The sequence below is a fragment of the Somniosus microcephalus genome, chromosome 25 (genome assembly GCF_052327205.1).
Source record: "Somniosus microcephalus isolate GS21.2 chromosome 25, FLI_Smic_1.0, whole genome shotgun sequence".
NCBI lineage: Eukaryota > Metazoa > Chordata > Chondrichthyes > Squaliformes > Somniosidae > Somniosus > Somniosus microcephalus.
Genome location: NC_141011.1, coordinates 19,446,751 through 19,463,048, shown reverse-complemented (window position 1 = coordinate 19,463,048; position 16,298 = coordinate 19,446,751). Strand labels below are relative to the sequence as shown.

Genomic DNA, 16,298 nt, shown 5'->3' with positions numbered 1-16,298 from the left:
GCCACTGCGACTTTGCTCGCAGTAGCGACTGCGCATGCGGATGTGCGCGCGCGGGGGAATTCCGTCGTCAGAGCGACCCGCCCCCTCTAGGATGTTGACGTGCTCCTTGATTGGTTGGCCAAGGTGTCAATCACGGCGCGCGGCGCCTGCGGAGCATTGTCCTTCCTTTCAATATGGCGGCCCTTGTGTAGTAGAGGAGCAAATCATTGTTTTGAAGTGAAGATTTTATGATTTGTTCATAGTAAAACGACAAGAGAAGTAAGTATTCGTGGATGGTAATGTATTGTGATAATTAGGTTATAAAATTTCTCTAAATCCTGATTACAAGCCGTGTGGTGCATGTTATCTTCCAGAGTTGATAAAGTTTGATAGAATTTGGGATTTATTGTTATTTATAATTCATTGTGAGGCAGTATATCTAACTAATTATTAGCTAGGAAAAGCATTCCAGGATAAAGGTTCACGAGAGGGCGTGCAACCATAACAAGAAAGCAGATGCTCCTGGGCCTGGCTTAAAAAAGCCATCAATTGGTTCAGGCAGCGGGCGGTCGAGGGGGTCGTCCAGCCAGATTGCCTCCCTCTCTTCCGCGGCCATGTTCGCGCCCGGGTGGCCCTGGAGATGGAGCACGCGGTGTCCGCCGGCGCGCTCGAGCACTTCCGTGACCGGTGGGCGCCGCAGGGACTGGAGTGCATAATTGGATTGGATAACCAAATTTTAATTTGATTTGTTAACATTTATTTAAAGTTCTATTAGTTACAGCTTAATTGTTTATTTTTTGATTGGTGTTATCAAAAGAGGAACAAGAAGGCAGACATAAGAGCAACTACTCGAGGCACATAGGGTAGATCATTTATTTCACAGCAATGGGGAAGTCTTGCTGTAACTCACTAAAGACGAGGTCTACCTTCTGAGTATTCTATTTGCACCAGAAACATAAAAATATAAAATGCTTTTTATAGTGAGGACTTTTTATAAGGCCTTCAATGAGGTACAGAGCGGGTACAGAGGAGATTTACAAGGATGTTGCCAGGACTGGAGAATTTTAGCTACGAGGAAAGATTGGATGGGTTGGAATAACAACAGGAAACGCTGGAAAAACTCAGCAGGCCAGGCAGCATTGGTGGAGAGAGAAACAGAATTAACGTTTCAGGTCGATGACCTTTCGTCAGAACTGGGGAAAAAAACAGGAAATAGAAAGCAAGTTTGGAGGCTGGGAAAAGGGGGAGGGGATGAAAGAACAAAAGGGAAGGTAATGATAGGATCGAAAGCAGGAGAGATTAAGAGAGATTAAGAGATATTCAAGGCAAGGGCAGGTGGAAACGTTAACTCTGTTTCTCTCTCCGCCGATGCTGCCTGGCCTGCTGAGTTTTTCCAGCGTTTCCTGTTGTTATTTCGGATTTCCAGCATCTGCAGTATTTTGCTATCATATTGGATAGGCTGGGTTTGTTTCCTTTGGAACAGAGGAGGCTGAGTGGAGACCTTATTGATGTGTATAAAATTATGAGGGGCCTGGATAGAGTAGATAGGAAGGACATACAGGAAACACTTTTTTTATCTGGCACCGACGGGACCAGTGTGGTGCCGGTTGATCAAAAAGTCCGGATTACAAAGAGGTATACGTGCCAAGGTACGAGAGCCCCGTACACAGCCACAGGTGCAGGAGCCCCGGTTACACGGCACTTGTGCAGGAGTCCCAGTTACACGGCCACAGATCCAGGAGTCCCTGTTGCATGGCCACAGGTGCAGGAACCCTGGTTACACGGCCACAGATCCAGGAACCCCGGATACACGGCCACTAATATACAGTAAAACTTAACCGGCAAAATTCAGGAGTAGGTTCAGGTAAGAGAGTTTAGGTGCCGGTTAAAAGAGTGTTTCCTGTATTTCCCTTAGCAGAGGGGTCAACAACCAGGGGTCATAGATTTAAAGTAATTGGTAGGAAGTTTAGAGGAGATTTGAGGGGAAATTTCTTCACCCAAAGGGTGGTGGGGGTCTGGAACTCACTGCCTGAAAGGGTGGTAGAGGCAGAAACCCTAAGCACATTTAAAAAGTGCTTGGATGTGCACTTGAAGTGTTGTAACCTACAGGGCGATGGACCAAGAGCTGGAAAGTGGGATTAGGTTGGATAGCTCTTTGTCGGCCGGCACAGACAAGATGGGCCGAATGTCCTCCTTCCGTGCTGTAACTTTCTATGATTCTACCTTCATTAAGTTTGTTACTTTTAATCTTTATTTTCAAAACATTTCTGTATACAAACTGATCGTAAACTTTTGGTTTCTAGGTCTCTGTCCTATAGTTATTATGTTTAAATGAAGCAAAAGAAAAACCATTAAAGATAATGATTCAGTTCATGCAAATAACCTTGCAAGAATATCTCCTTTCTCTTTGCTAGCCTAGCAAATCCACTCAATGTTTACAACACAGAACACAGAAATTTGGACACTCACTGGGAGTCCTGCCAACATCAATATTTTGAAAATCTATCTATATTAAAACATTGCTTTAAGATGCTCCTTAAAACCTACTTCTTTCACCTATCCTAATATCTCCTTATAAGAACATAAGAAATAGGAGCAGGAGTCGGCCATACGGCCCCTCGAGCCTGCTCCGCCAGTCAATAAGATCGTGGCTGATCATTGACCTCAACTCCACTTTCCCGTCCGATCTCCATATCCCATATTCCCCATGAGTCCAAAAATCTATCGATCTCAGCCTTGAATATACTCAAAGACTCAGCATTCACAGCCCTCTGGGGCAGAGAATTCCAAAGATTCACAACCCTCTGAGTGAAGAAATTCTTCCTCGTCTCGGTCTTAAATGGCCTACCCATTATCCTGAGACTATGCCCCCTAGTTCTAGATACTCCAGCTAGGGGAAACAACCTCTCAGCATCTACCCTGTCAATCCCCTTCAGAATCTTGTATGCTTCAATGAGATCACCTCTCATTCTTCTAAACTCCAGAGAGTATAGGCCCATTCTACACAATCTCTCATCATGGAACAGCCCTCTCATCCCAGGAATAGAAACATAGAAGATAGGAGCAGGAGTAGGCCATTCGGCCCCTCGAGCCTGCTCTGCCATGCAATGAGATCATGGCTGATCATCCAAATTCAGTACCCTGTTCCTGCCTTCTCTCCATATCCCTTGATCCCTTTAGCCTTAAGAAATATATCCAACTCCTTCTTGAATATGTTTAATGAATTGGCCTCTACCGCCTTCTTTGGTAGAGAATTCCACAGGTTCACCACTCTCTGGGTGAAGAAATTCCTCCTCATCTCTGTCCTAAATGGCTTACCCCTTATCCTTAGACTGTGACCCCTGCTTCTGGACTCCTCGACCATCGGGAACATCCTTCCAGTATCTAGTCTGTCTAGTCCTGTTCGAATTTTATAAGTTTCAATGAGATCCCCTCTCATTCTTCTAAGCTCCAGCGAGTACAAGCCCAATGGACCCAATCTCTCCTCATACGTCATTCCTGCCATCCCAGGTATCAGCCTGGTGCATCTTCGCTGCACTCCTTCCATGGCAAGAACATCCTTCCTCAGATAAGGCGACCAAAACTGCACACAATACTCAAGATGTGGTCTCACCAAGGCCCTGTACAACTGCAGCAAGACATCCTTGTTCCTGTATTCAAACCCCCTCGCTACGAAGGCCAACATACCATTTGCCTTCTTAACCGCCTGCTGCACCTGCATGCTTACCTTCAGCGACTGGTGCACAAGGACGCCCAGGTCTCGTTGCACTTCCCCTTCTCCCAATCTATTGCCATTCAGATAATAATCTGCCTTCCTGTTTTTGACACCAAAGTGGATAACCTCACATTTATCCACATTATACTGCATCTGCCATGCTTCTGCCCAATCACCCAACCTGTCCAAATCATCCTGTAGTTTCTCGGCATCCTCCTCACAGCACACACGCCCACCCAGCTTTGTGTCGTCTGCAAACTTGGAGATATTACATCTACTTCCCTCGCCCAGATCATTATAATTAATCAATCTAGTGAGCCTTCATTGCACCGCCTCCAAGGATAAGGAGACCAAAACTGTGCACAGTACTCCAGGTGTGGTCTCATCAAGGCCCTGTACAATTGTAGCAAGACTTCCTTACTCTTAGCCTTTATTGCAAGGGGTTGGAGTATAACATGCCATTTGCCTTCCTTATTGCTTGCTGTACCTGCATTCTAGCTTTCTGTGTTTCTTGCACGAGGGCACCCAAATCTCTCAACACCAACATTTGAAAGTTTCTCACCATTAAAAAAAACTCTTCTGTTTTTCTATTCTTCCTACCAAAGTGAACAACCTCACACTTCCCTACATTATACTCCATCTGCCACCTTACTGCCCACTCACTCAGTCTATCTATATCCCATTGCAGACTATTCTCCTCACGGCTTACTGTCCCACGTAGCTTTGTATCGTCAGCAAACTTGGATACATTACACTTGGTCCCTTCATCTAGGTCATTGATATAGATTGTAAATAGCTGAGGCCCCAACACTGATCTTTGCGGCACCCCACTAGCTACAGCCTGCCAACCTGAAAAAGATCTGTTTATCTCTACTCTGTTTTCTGTCCGTTAACCAATCCTCTATCCATGCTACTATATTACCCCCAACCCCATGAGCCCTTATCTTGTGTAATAACCTTTTATGTGGCACCTTATCGAATGCCTTTTGGAAATCCAAATATACTACATCCACTGGTTCCCCTTTATCTACCCTGCTAGTTACATCCTCAAAAAACTCTAATAAATTTGTCAAACACAATTTCCCTCTCATAAAACCATGTTGACTCTGCCTAATCATGTTATGATTTTCTAAGTGCCCTGATACCACTTCCTTAACAATGGATTCCAGCAATTTCCCGACAATTGATGTCAGGCTAACTGACCTGTAGTTCCCTGTTTTCTCTCCCTCCTTTCTTGAATAGTGGTGTTACAGTTGCAACCTTCCAATCTGCTAGGACAGTTCTAGAATCTAGAGAATTTTGGAAAATCAAAACCAATGCATCCACTATCTCTTCAGCCACCTCTTTTAGAACCCTAGGATGTAGGTTGTCAGGCCCAGGGGATTTGTCGGCTTTTAGTCCCATTAGTTTCCCTAGTACTTTTTCTCTACTTATATTAATTACGTTAATTTCCTCACCCTCATTAGACCCTTGGTTCCCCACCATTTTTGGTATGCTTTTTGTGTCTTCTACTGTGAAGACAGATACAAAATATTTGTTGAACGTTTCTGCCATTTCCTTATTCCCCATAATAATTTCTCCTGTCTCAGCCTCTAAGGAACCAATGATTACTTTTGCTACTCTCTTCCTTTTTACATACTTGTAGAAGCTCTTACAATCTGTTTTTATATTTCTTGCTCGTTTTCTCTCATTCTATATTTCCCCTTTTATCAATTTTTTGGTCATCCTTTGCTCGTTTCTGAAACTCTCCCAATCCTCAGGCTTACTGTTATTCTTTGCAACATTATAAGCTGCTTCTTTCAACCTAATGCTATCCTTAACTTCTTTAGTTAGCCACGGTTGGATCACTTTTCTCGTGGAGTTCTTGTTTCTCATTGGAATGTTATGAAATATTTCTTTAAATGCTAGCCACTGCTTATCTACCGCCATACCTTTTAATCTATTTTTCCAATCTACCTAAGCCAACTTACCTATGTAATTGGCTTTACAGGAAACTTTCTGGTATCCGGCACTGACGGGACCAAGCTGGTGCCGTTAGATCAAAACTGCTGTATAATCCAGCCCTAATGTGAATCAACAAACCCTGTTGCTTAGCAACAGCTTCAAAACAGTCGGCTGCAGCTGCAAGCGTCTCTAGCTGAAGCTGTTGCTTAGCTACAGACCTTGCAGAGCCTGACTGGGGAAAGAAAAGCAACGAGAAGTAAAAAAACCTATAGAAAACGGCTCCTGAATTTTGCCGGTAGATAGCTTTCCGGACTTTTAACCTCCGGTTAAACGAAAGTTTCCTGTATTTAATTTTAAGACTCTAGTTTTGGACTTGGGCAAGTCACTCTCAAACTTAAAGTGAAATTCTATCATATTATGATCACCCTGCCCCACAGGATCCTTTACTATGAGATTGCTAATTAACTCTGTCTCATTACACAATACAAGATCTAAACTAGCCTGTTCCCTGGTTGGTTCCATGACGTATTGTTCTAGGAAACTGTCCCGAATGCATTCCATGAGCTCGTCCTCCAAACTACCTTTGCCAATTTGATTTGTCCAGTCTATATGAAGCATTACCTTTGTTACAAGCTCCTACTATTTCTTGATTAATATTCTGTCCAATGGTATAGCTACTGTTAGGGGGCCTATATATTACTCCCACCAGTGTTTTCTGCCCCTTGTTATTCCTTATCTCCACCTATACTGATTCTACTTCCTGATCTTCTGAGCCGCGATCCTTTCTCTCTACTCTCCTTATGTCATCCTTTATTATCAGGGCTACCCCCTTCCTTTTCCATTCTGCCTGTCTTTTTGAAACTTCAAGTACCCTGGAACATTTAATTCCCAACCTTGGTCACCTTGCAACTACATCTCTGTAATGGCAATTGGATCAAACCCATTTATCTCTATTTGTACCAGTAGTTCGTCTATATTGTGACGAATGCTTCGTGCATTCAGATAAAGAGCCTTTAATTTAAATTTTTTACCATTATTCCCTGCTTTGACCTTATTCTCTGTTGCACTGCTACTGTTAAACTCTCTGTCCCTTCCTGTTACACTCTGCTTATTTTTACCCAAATCACTACACCACTCTCTCTTGCCTTGACCTTTTCTCTTTAGATTTCTAAATTTTTCCTCACCTGACCCCTCTTTTCCCCCCCCTTTTTTTAGTTTAAAGCCCTATCTACAGCCCTAGTTATTCGATTCGCCAGGACGCTGGTCCCAGCCTGTCCCGACGGAACAGCTCCCTCTTTCCCCAGTACTGGTGCCAATGTCCCATGAATTGAAACCCCTTCTTCCCACACCATTCTTTGAGCCACGCATTTAACTCTCTGATCTGCTTGACCAATTTGTGCGTGGCTCAGGTAGTAATCCAAAGATTATTACCCTTGAGGTTCTGCTTATTAATTTAGACCCTAGCTCCTCAAACTCTTTCAGCAGAATCTCATTCTTAGTTCTACCTATGTCGTTGGTTCCTACATGGACTACGACAACTGGATCCTCCCCCTCCCACTCCATGTTCTTCTCCAGCCGTGAGGAGATATCCTTAACCCTGGCACCGGGCAGGGAACACGGCCTTTGGGACTCTCGCTGCTGCAGAGAACAGTATCTACCCCCCTGACTACTGTCACCTACTACTACCACATTCCTTCCTTCTCCCCCCCACTTAAATGACCCCCTCTACCACAATGCCGTGGTCAGTTTGCCCATCCTCCCTGCCGTCCTTTTCCTCATCCATACAGGTAGCAAGTAGCTCGTACCTGTTGGCCAAGGTCCAGGGCTGAGACTCCTCCATCACTACATCCTGGGTCTCCATAACTTCCTGACTCTCTCCCTCCTGTCCCTGACCACTGATGAACTCCAAAGTACTACTTAACCTAAAGGGTGTGACTGCCTCCTGGAGCAAAGTAACTCTCCCCCTCCCTGATGCATCGCAATGTCTGCAGCTGGTACGCCAGCTCAACAATTCTGAGCCGAAGTTCCGCAAGTTGCAGACATTTGCTGCAGGTGTGGTTGTTCGGGATCGCAATGCTTTCCACAAACTCCCACATGCTGCAGTTACGACACACCACCTGCCCTGCCATCTCTAACCTTGTTTTATTTATTAATTAATTCGATTAAGCTTTCATTCAATTTATATTTTCATTTTATTGTTTGATTATTTTATCTAGTTTAAGTTATTAATTTAATATGTGGCTCTGTGTCAAGTGTTGTTTGATAACGTTCTTGCGAAGCGCCTTGGGACATTTTACTACGTTAAAGGCACTATATAAATGCATGTTGTTGTTTCTTCTGGTCAGTGTCGCCTTATGAGGGCCTGATTGGTCTGTAGGTGAGAGGATCACTAGTTTTAGCGGTTTCATGGGTCTGTGGAAGTCACGTGACCCATATACTGCCAATATTCTTATAGCAATCTGATTGGTCTGTGGAACCAGGTGATTCTGTTGCCAGATTTCTTTTCTTTTCCGTGACGGTGACTATTTTTTGTCTCAACTGTGGCATTTCTGTAGGTGAATGCTCAGTCTTATGTTTTTACTGGTCTCCCTATGTGTCCTTAGCCTGATGGCTGTAAGGATAGTGAATAAAATTGGTTTGGGTTGGGATGAGAGGGTTGTCCTATGAGGAGAGATTGAGTCGATTGGGCCTATACACACTGGAGTTTAGAAGAATGAGAGATGATCTCATTGAACCATAGAAGGTTCTGAGGGGGATTGACGGGTAGATGCTGAGAAGTTGTTTCCCCTGGCTGGAGAGTCTAGAATTAGGGGGCATAGTCTCGGGATAAGGGGTCGGCCATTTAAGACTGAGATGAGGAGGAATTTCTTTACTCGAGGGTTGTGAATCGTTGGAATTCTCTACCCCAAAGGGCTGTGGATGCTGAGTCTTTGAGCATATTCAAGGCTGAGATCGATAGATTTTTGGACTCTAGGGGGATCGGGCGGGAAAGTGGGGCTGAGGTCGAAGATCAGACATGATCTTATTGAATAGGGGCGAAGGGCCGTATGGCCTACTATGTTCTTAAAATAATACCATGGTTACTTTGGACATAGTAAGATGGGCTGTAACTTGAAGATGCTGGTGTAAACTATGTATTACTCAGAAGCAGATTTATTCTGACGTTTCATATGGAAGGCAATGCAGGTAATGTAACTAGGACAGTTTTACATAGGATAGGATATACAGCACACAAACAGGCCATTTGACCCAACCAGTCCATGCCGGTGTTTATGCTCCACTTGAGCCGCCTCCTGTCTTTCCTCATCTAACTCTATCCGCATGACCCTCTATTCCCTTTACCCTCATATGCTTATCTAACTGCCCCTTAAATACATCTATACTATTTGCTTCAACTACTCCGTGTGGTAGCAAGTTCCACATTCTCACCACTCTCTGGGTAAAGAAATTTCTTCTGAATTCCCTATTGGATTTCTTAGTGACTACCTTATATTGATGGCCTCTAGTTTTGCTCTTCCCCACAAGTGGAAACATTCTCTCTCTATCCACTCTATCAAAACCTTTCATTATTTTAAAGACCTCCATTAGGTCACCCCTCAGCCTTCTCTTTTCAAGAGAAAAGAGACCCAGCCTATTCATCCTTTCCTGATAGGTATACCCTCGCATTTCTGGTATCATCCTTGTAAATCTTCTCTGCACCCTCTCCAGTGCCTCTATATCCTATTTATAATATGGCGACCAGAATTGTACGCAGTACTCCAAGTGTGGCCTAACCAAGGTTCAATACAGATTTAGCATAACTTCACTACTTTTCAATTCTATCCCTCTAGAAATAAACCCTAGTGCTTGGTTTGCTTTTTTTCTGGCCTTGGTAACCTGTGTCGATACTTTGTGATTTGTGTTTTTGTACTCTGATCCCTTTGCTCCTTTACCCCATTTAGATTCTTATTTTCCAAGTAATATGTGACCTCTCTATTTTTCTTACCAAAATGTAATACCTCACATTTACCTGTGTTGAATTTCATTTGCTAATTATATGCCCATTCTGAAAGTTTATTAAGGTCGTCTTGTAATTTGTTGCAATCCTCCTCAGTATTGACTATCTACCCCCCCCCCCCCAAATTTGGTGTCATCCGCAAATTTAGAAATTGTGTTTTTGATTCCAAAGTCTAAATTGTTAATATAAATTGTGAACAACAGTGATCCCAGCACTGATTTTTGTGGAACACCACTTTCTAACTTTTGCTACTCTGAATAGCTACCCTTTACCCCTACTCTCTGCTTTCTGTCTTGAAGCCAGCTAGGGTTGCAAAATTCCGGGAATTTTTAAAAGAGGACACTTTCCATGGAAATTTCTGGGAATTTTGAGTTTTTTTGCACACTGATGGTTTTTGTTTCTGACCCTTATACTGTATTATCTTTGTCATCAAAATAGACATACTGTTCCATACAAATAAAAACAGGCTTTCAAAACTTTATTTAGGTTATCATTTTGAACTTTATTGAACCCCCACAAAAAAGACCCATCTAAAATAAAATAAAAAGAGCGTCAGCTTATTTAGCCTGTAATTTGTCCTTATTTTGTCCCTTTGAGTCTTCTACTCATCATTGCTCCTCCTGATTCTCTGACTCTGGCTCGGACGTGTCCATTTCCTCCTCTGTGTCACTGTCTAGCTGTGTGGTGGACACTTCTGTATCTGGCTCAATAAGTTGTAGGTTTGCCCAGATAGCCACCAGTTTCTCCACTCTCTTGTTAGTCAGCCTGTTGCACACCTTTGTATGCGTATTCCCAAAAAGTGACCAGTTTCGTTCAGAGGCTGCTGATGAAGGTGGGATTTGGAGTATCACCGATTTCAATGGGTGACAGGGCCTCAGATGCACAAAGTCCCTTCCACCAGGTATGTGCACTGATAGGCTTGCATGATTCCCATATCGCGTCCCCATTCCAAAGACCTTGCTTGGTAGAGAACTTTGCCAGACTTCCCAGAACTTTGCCCACGTCCAGATTGAGGTGGCGTGAGAGGGTAGAAATCACACTAAGCGCTGTTGATCTGCTCTCCAGAAAGTACTGTATTGGTCTCCCAACATGCTTTGGGCCCAGCATGTATGCTGCAGCATGAATCGGCTTGACACACAATTCTTGATGCGTCTGTATGAATTGAACAGTTGCCTTCTCCTCTGCTTTGAGCAGCAGGGATGTGGGTAGGACAATGCTGATTTGTTCTTTTTAAATCAGCAAAAAGCCTGAGAACATCTGACAAGACAGCGTCATCTCCTTCAATCTGAGCAATTGCAGATGCTACTGGTGAGAGTAGTTTAAGGCTGCTAACCACTCTCTCCCAAAACACATCATCCAGCAGTATTTTCTTGATGGTGGTTTCCATATCCCCAGACTGGGATATTGCCATTTCTTGCAGTGACTCCTTACCCTCCAGAAGGCTGTTGTACATTATGACAACGCCACCCCATCTAGTGTTGCTGGGCAGCTTCAGTGTGGTGTTCTTGTTCTTTGTCGTTTGCTTGGAGTTGTAGGTTGCTGCAACTATCTGTTTTCCCCTGACATACTTAACAACTTGCTCTCTTGTACAGTGTTTCCATGGTTCTCAAAACCATGATGTCCTTGAGCAGGTTGAGCCCATGAGCTGCGCACCCAATAGACATAATATGAGGGTAGGCCTACTCCACTTGAGCCCAAGCAGCCTTCATATTCGCAGCATTGTCAGTAACTACTGCAGAGACCTTTTGTGATCCAAGATCGTTGATGACTGCTTTCAGCTCATCAGCAATGTATGTGCCTGTGTGTCTGTTGTCCTTCGTGTCTGTGCTCTTGAAGAACACTGGGAGAGGAGTGGAGACGATGTAGTTTATGATGCCCTCCCCTCATACATTTGACCACAACACAGTCTGCCATCTCTATCGTTTCTTTGAGCTTTCCTTGGACTCTTATACTCAGCCTCCAGCAAATAAGTAGACAAAGCATGTCTGGTGGGAGGACAGTATGCAGGGCAAATAACATTGAAAAATCTCTTCCAGTACACATTGGCTGTGAGCATGAGGGGTGAGCCTGTCGCATATACAGCTCGAGCAAGGCACTCATCTGCATTCTTTTGGCTATGGTTATCCATTGTATCAAAGAACCTTCCAAGTGGGCCAGGAGTTGCTGATGATAAGAAGCCTGATGCTGAATGTGAACCATCATCTTGAATGGAAGCAGAGGAACTCTGGGCTGACTGCTGTGAGCTTTGAGTGAAGTTGTTGCATTTGGATAAATGCTGCTGCATCTTTTGTGGCATTCTTTACATATGACTTTGTACAGTGTTTGCACATGTACACAGTCTTTCCATCTTTAATGCCTGGGGTAAAATGCTTCCACACATCCGACAGTAAACGTGGCATTGTTCTATGCAGAGAAATAAAGGACATTCGTCTCTGTCGAACTGCGGTCGATCAGCACGATTGCAGCAGGGTGAGTAAATTTTTCCTGCTGCTCCATGTGATGGAAGCATGACCTGTGCACGCATGATGCTACATCACCAATAGAGGGAGCTAATCGCTCATCCACTCATCCAACCAATCAGGACACATTTGTTCACAGTCACACACAAAACTTGTAATTATTAAAACAAGCCAAGTAAGAAGATAAACATGTTGATTAAGAAATTCCTTAAAAATTAAGATTCCATCTCGGTTAGTAATTTTAAGAGCGGACCTGTGGAAAAAAATGAAAGAAATACAAAAAAAACCCCAATATTATGCTAGCATGTGCTTTTTTGGGCAAAATTCCCAAGCGAAATTTCCGGAAATTTACCGGAAACTTTCCAGCCCTTCGCAACCCTAAAGCCAGCTACCTATCCATTCTGCTACTTGTCCCCTGATTCTGCATTCTCTGACCTTGTTCATCAGTTTATTATGGGGTACCTTATCTGATGGCCTTTTGAAAATCTAGATAAATTACATCTACTGCATTATCTATTGTGTGCAGTTTTGGTCGCCTTATCTGAGGAAGTATATTCTTGCCATGGAAGGAGTTCAGCGAAGATTCACCAGGCTGATGCCTGGGATGGCAGGGATGGCAGGAATGACTTATGAGGAGAAATTGGGTCGATTGGGCTTGTACTCGCTGGAGTTTAGAAGAATGAGAGAGGATCTCATTGAAACTTATAAAATTCTGGCAGGACTGGACAGACTAGATGCAGGGAGGATGTTTCCGATGGTCGGGGAATCCAGAACCAGGGGTCACAGTCTAAGGATAAGGGGTAGGCCTTTTAGGACAGAAATGAGGAGGCATTTCTTCACCCAGAGAGTGGTGAACCTGTGGAATTCTCTACCACAGAAGGCAGTAGAGGCCAATTCATTAAAAATATTCAAGAAGGAGTTGTATATATTTCTTAAGGCTAAAGGGATCAAGGGGTATGGGGAGAAAGCAGGGACAGGGTACTGAACTTGGATGATCAGCCATGATCGCATTGAATGGCGGAGCAGGCTCGAGGGGCCGAATGGCCTACTCCTATCTTCTATGTTTATGTTTACCCCTGTCTATACTCTGTTACCTCTTCAAAAAATTAATTCGATTGGTCAAGCAAGACTTTCCCTTTTGAAATCCATGCTGACTTATTATTATTATTGTTTTTGGTTTCTAGATGTTCTTTCATTTTCTCCTTTAGTAGGGATTCCATTATTTTTCCTACCATCTAGTTTAAGTTGACTGGTCTATAGTTTCTTGGACATATTCTATCTCCCTTCTTAAATATAGGTATTATTATGTTAGCTATCTGCCAGTCCTTTGGCACTACATCTTTTTCTAATGAATTACTAAATATATGTAGTAATGCCTCTGCTATCTCTTCCCTAGATTCTTTCAAAATGCGCAGATGTAATCTGTCTGGATCAGGGGTTTTATCCTCTGAGTTTCATTAGTTTATTTAATATATCTTCTCTCTTTATTTTAAATACAGTTATCTCATTACTAATCTCATCATCCAATGTCATCTCCACCTGTTCTATCTCCCTGAAGCAAAGTAATTATTTAATATCTTTGCCATCTCTCTATCGCTGCCTGTGGTATTATCCTGTCCATCCCTTAGTGGCCCTATTCCCATCCCGACCTTCCTTTTTTTTATTTACGTGCCTGTAAAATATTTTACTATTTTGTTTCATGTTCCTTGATAATTTAATTTCATAGTTTCTCTTTGCCTTCCTAATTTTTTTTGACTTCTCCTAATTATTATCTTAAAGCTTATTATATTATGGTCACTATTGCCTAGATATTCCACTACTTTTACTTCTCTTATCTGCTCTGATACATTCCCCATTACTAGATCCAATAGCGAATCTTCCCTTGTTCGGCTTTGTACATATTGGGTTAGAAAGGAGTCCTGTGCACATTGTAGGAACTCCATTACCTCATCCCCTTTACCTACTTCTTCTGTCCAATTAATATCTGGATAGTTGAAATCCCCCATGATTATAATTCTATGGTTTTTACTCATTTCCCTAATTTGTGTGCATATTTCTTCCTCCACCTCCCTTCCACTATTGGGTGGTCTGTCGACTACCCCTGTTAGTGTGATTGATCCTTTATTATCTTTTATTTCTATCCACATAGATTCTATTTCTGTTTTGCTGATAGATGCGTCACTTTTTTCTACTACCATTATTATGTTATCCCTAATAAGTACAGCTAGTCCACTTCTCCATTTTCCCTCTCTACCTTTTCTAAATATGTTATACCCTGCAATGTTTAATTCCCAGTCCTGATTTTTCTGTAGCCATGTCTCCGTAATCCCTACTATGTCTGGTTCCTCACAACGCATGATTGACTCCAGCTCCCCTGTTTTATTATGGACACTGTGCAGTGCTGTACAGACAGATTAGCTCATTTTTAATAGCAGATCCTGTCACTTTATTTTTAACCATCTACAGGAAACTTTGGTTTATCCGGAGGTTATATGTCCGGAATACTTGATCTAACGGCAAAAATCAGGAGCTGTTTTCTATATTTTTTTTTAGTTCTCATTGCTTTTTTTTCCCCCAGTCAAGCACTGCAAGGTCTGTAGCTATAGCAACAGCTTCAGCTACAGACGCTTGCAGCTGCAGCCGACTGTTTTGAAGCTGTTGCTAAGCAACAGGGTTTGTTGATTCACACGGAGCTTCTCAGTTCTGTATGTTTAAACATTAACTCTGGTATGTCCGGCACTTTTGATGTTACGGCACCAGCTCGGTCCCGTCAGTGCCGGATATCAGAAAGTTTCCTGTATTTAAACTCCTGTTCTATAACTCTATTTATTCCCTGGCCATCAATGTCCTCCATTACTTTACTCTTTCATATGCTCTTCTTTCCTGTTTTGTTTATATTTAGGCTGGTTTCACTTCTTGTAGATCCCTCCCCCCCACCTCCCCATCTTACTAGTTTGAAGCCTTTGCCACCTCCCTATTTACCCCTTCCGCTAGGACACGGGGCCCATCCCGGTTCAGGTGAAGCCCGTCCCATCAGTACAGCTCCTTTCTGTCCCAGTACTGGTGCCAGTGTCCCATGAAAACCATCCTTTTAGCCACATGTTAATGCTCCTGATCTGACTCTTTCTATGCCAATTTGCACGTGGCCCGGGCAATAATCCAGAGATTATTACCCTTGAGGTCCTGCTTTTTAGTTTAGCTCCTAACTCCTGATACTCCCTCAGCAGGACCTCCTCCCTATTCCTACCTAAGTCGTTTGTTCCGACATGGACCACAACTGGATTTACTCCCTTTCCAAATTCCTTTCAGCTGCCACGCAATATCCCTTACCCAGGCACCGGGTAGGGAACGCACCCTTCGGGATTCTTGTTCTTTGCTGCAGAGGATGCGAGCCATCCCCCTAACTATAGTATCCCTATCACTACCACGTTTCTATTCTGCTCTTCACCCACCCCCCCGGACAGCCCTTTGAGCCACGGTGCCTTGGTCTGCATTGTGGTTGTCCTCGCAGTCTTTCTCCTTGTCCTCGCAGGTAGCGAGTACATCGTACCTGTTGGACAGGACTAGTGTCTGTGGGACCTCCTTCTCAACCTCTCCTAAGTCCCTGCTACCCGGTGCCCTAACAGTCACACCCACCCTTTCCTGAACCTGTGCTTTCCTCTGCGGTGTGACTGTATTCTTGACAAAACTATCCAGAAATTCCTCCCTGTCCTTTATGCTTCGGAGTGTCTCTAACTCGCACTCGTGCCTCGGGTTGCCTCCCCTTTTATCTCTGCCGCTCTCGCTGGTGGTCCTGCACTCGCACTGGTCTTGGGCCTCGGGTCGCCTTTCCTTTTATCCTCGCTGGTCCTGCTCTTGCTCTGGTCTCTCGCCTTGGGTTGCATCTCCTTTTATTCTCGCCGCTGGTCCCGCTCTCGCTCTTCTCAGTATATCTTCTGTCTGAGCAGTATAAACCAGGAAGGTTCCCATGTAGCCATGAGAAAGCTGTGAATTGTTAAACACTGGGGAGTGAAACCACCTTTGACTATGTAGAGAATGGATAGCTGGCAGTGATTACGGGGTATCTTATCTATGGTATCATAAACCATGTGCAATGCTTGAGTACATAAGAACATAAGAAATAGGAGCAGGAGTCGGCCATTTGGCCCTTCGAGCCTGCTCCGCCATTCAATAAGATCATGGCTGATCTTCTGCCTCATCTCCA

The 16,298-nt window shown here is 43.6% G+C and overlaps 1 protein-coding gene across 5 annotated transcripts in view; it reads left to right on the top strand.

Moving 5' to 3' along the window:
* Positions 1-152: 152 nt before the first annotated feature.
* Positions 153-16,298, top strand: part of mtor (mechanistic target of rapamycin kinase) — a 315,741-nt gene continuing 299,595 nt past the window's right edge. For 4 of the 5 annotated variants that reach the window (XM_085966859.1, XM_085966857.1, XM_085966858.1 and 1 more), the window contains exon 1: positions 153-258. The gene's annotated coding sequence lies outside the window, so the exon portion shown is untranslated. The remainder of the gene's footprint in view (positions 259-16,298) is intronic. The other variant, XM_085966856.1, reaches the window with a different exon arrangement.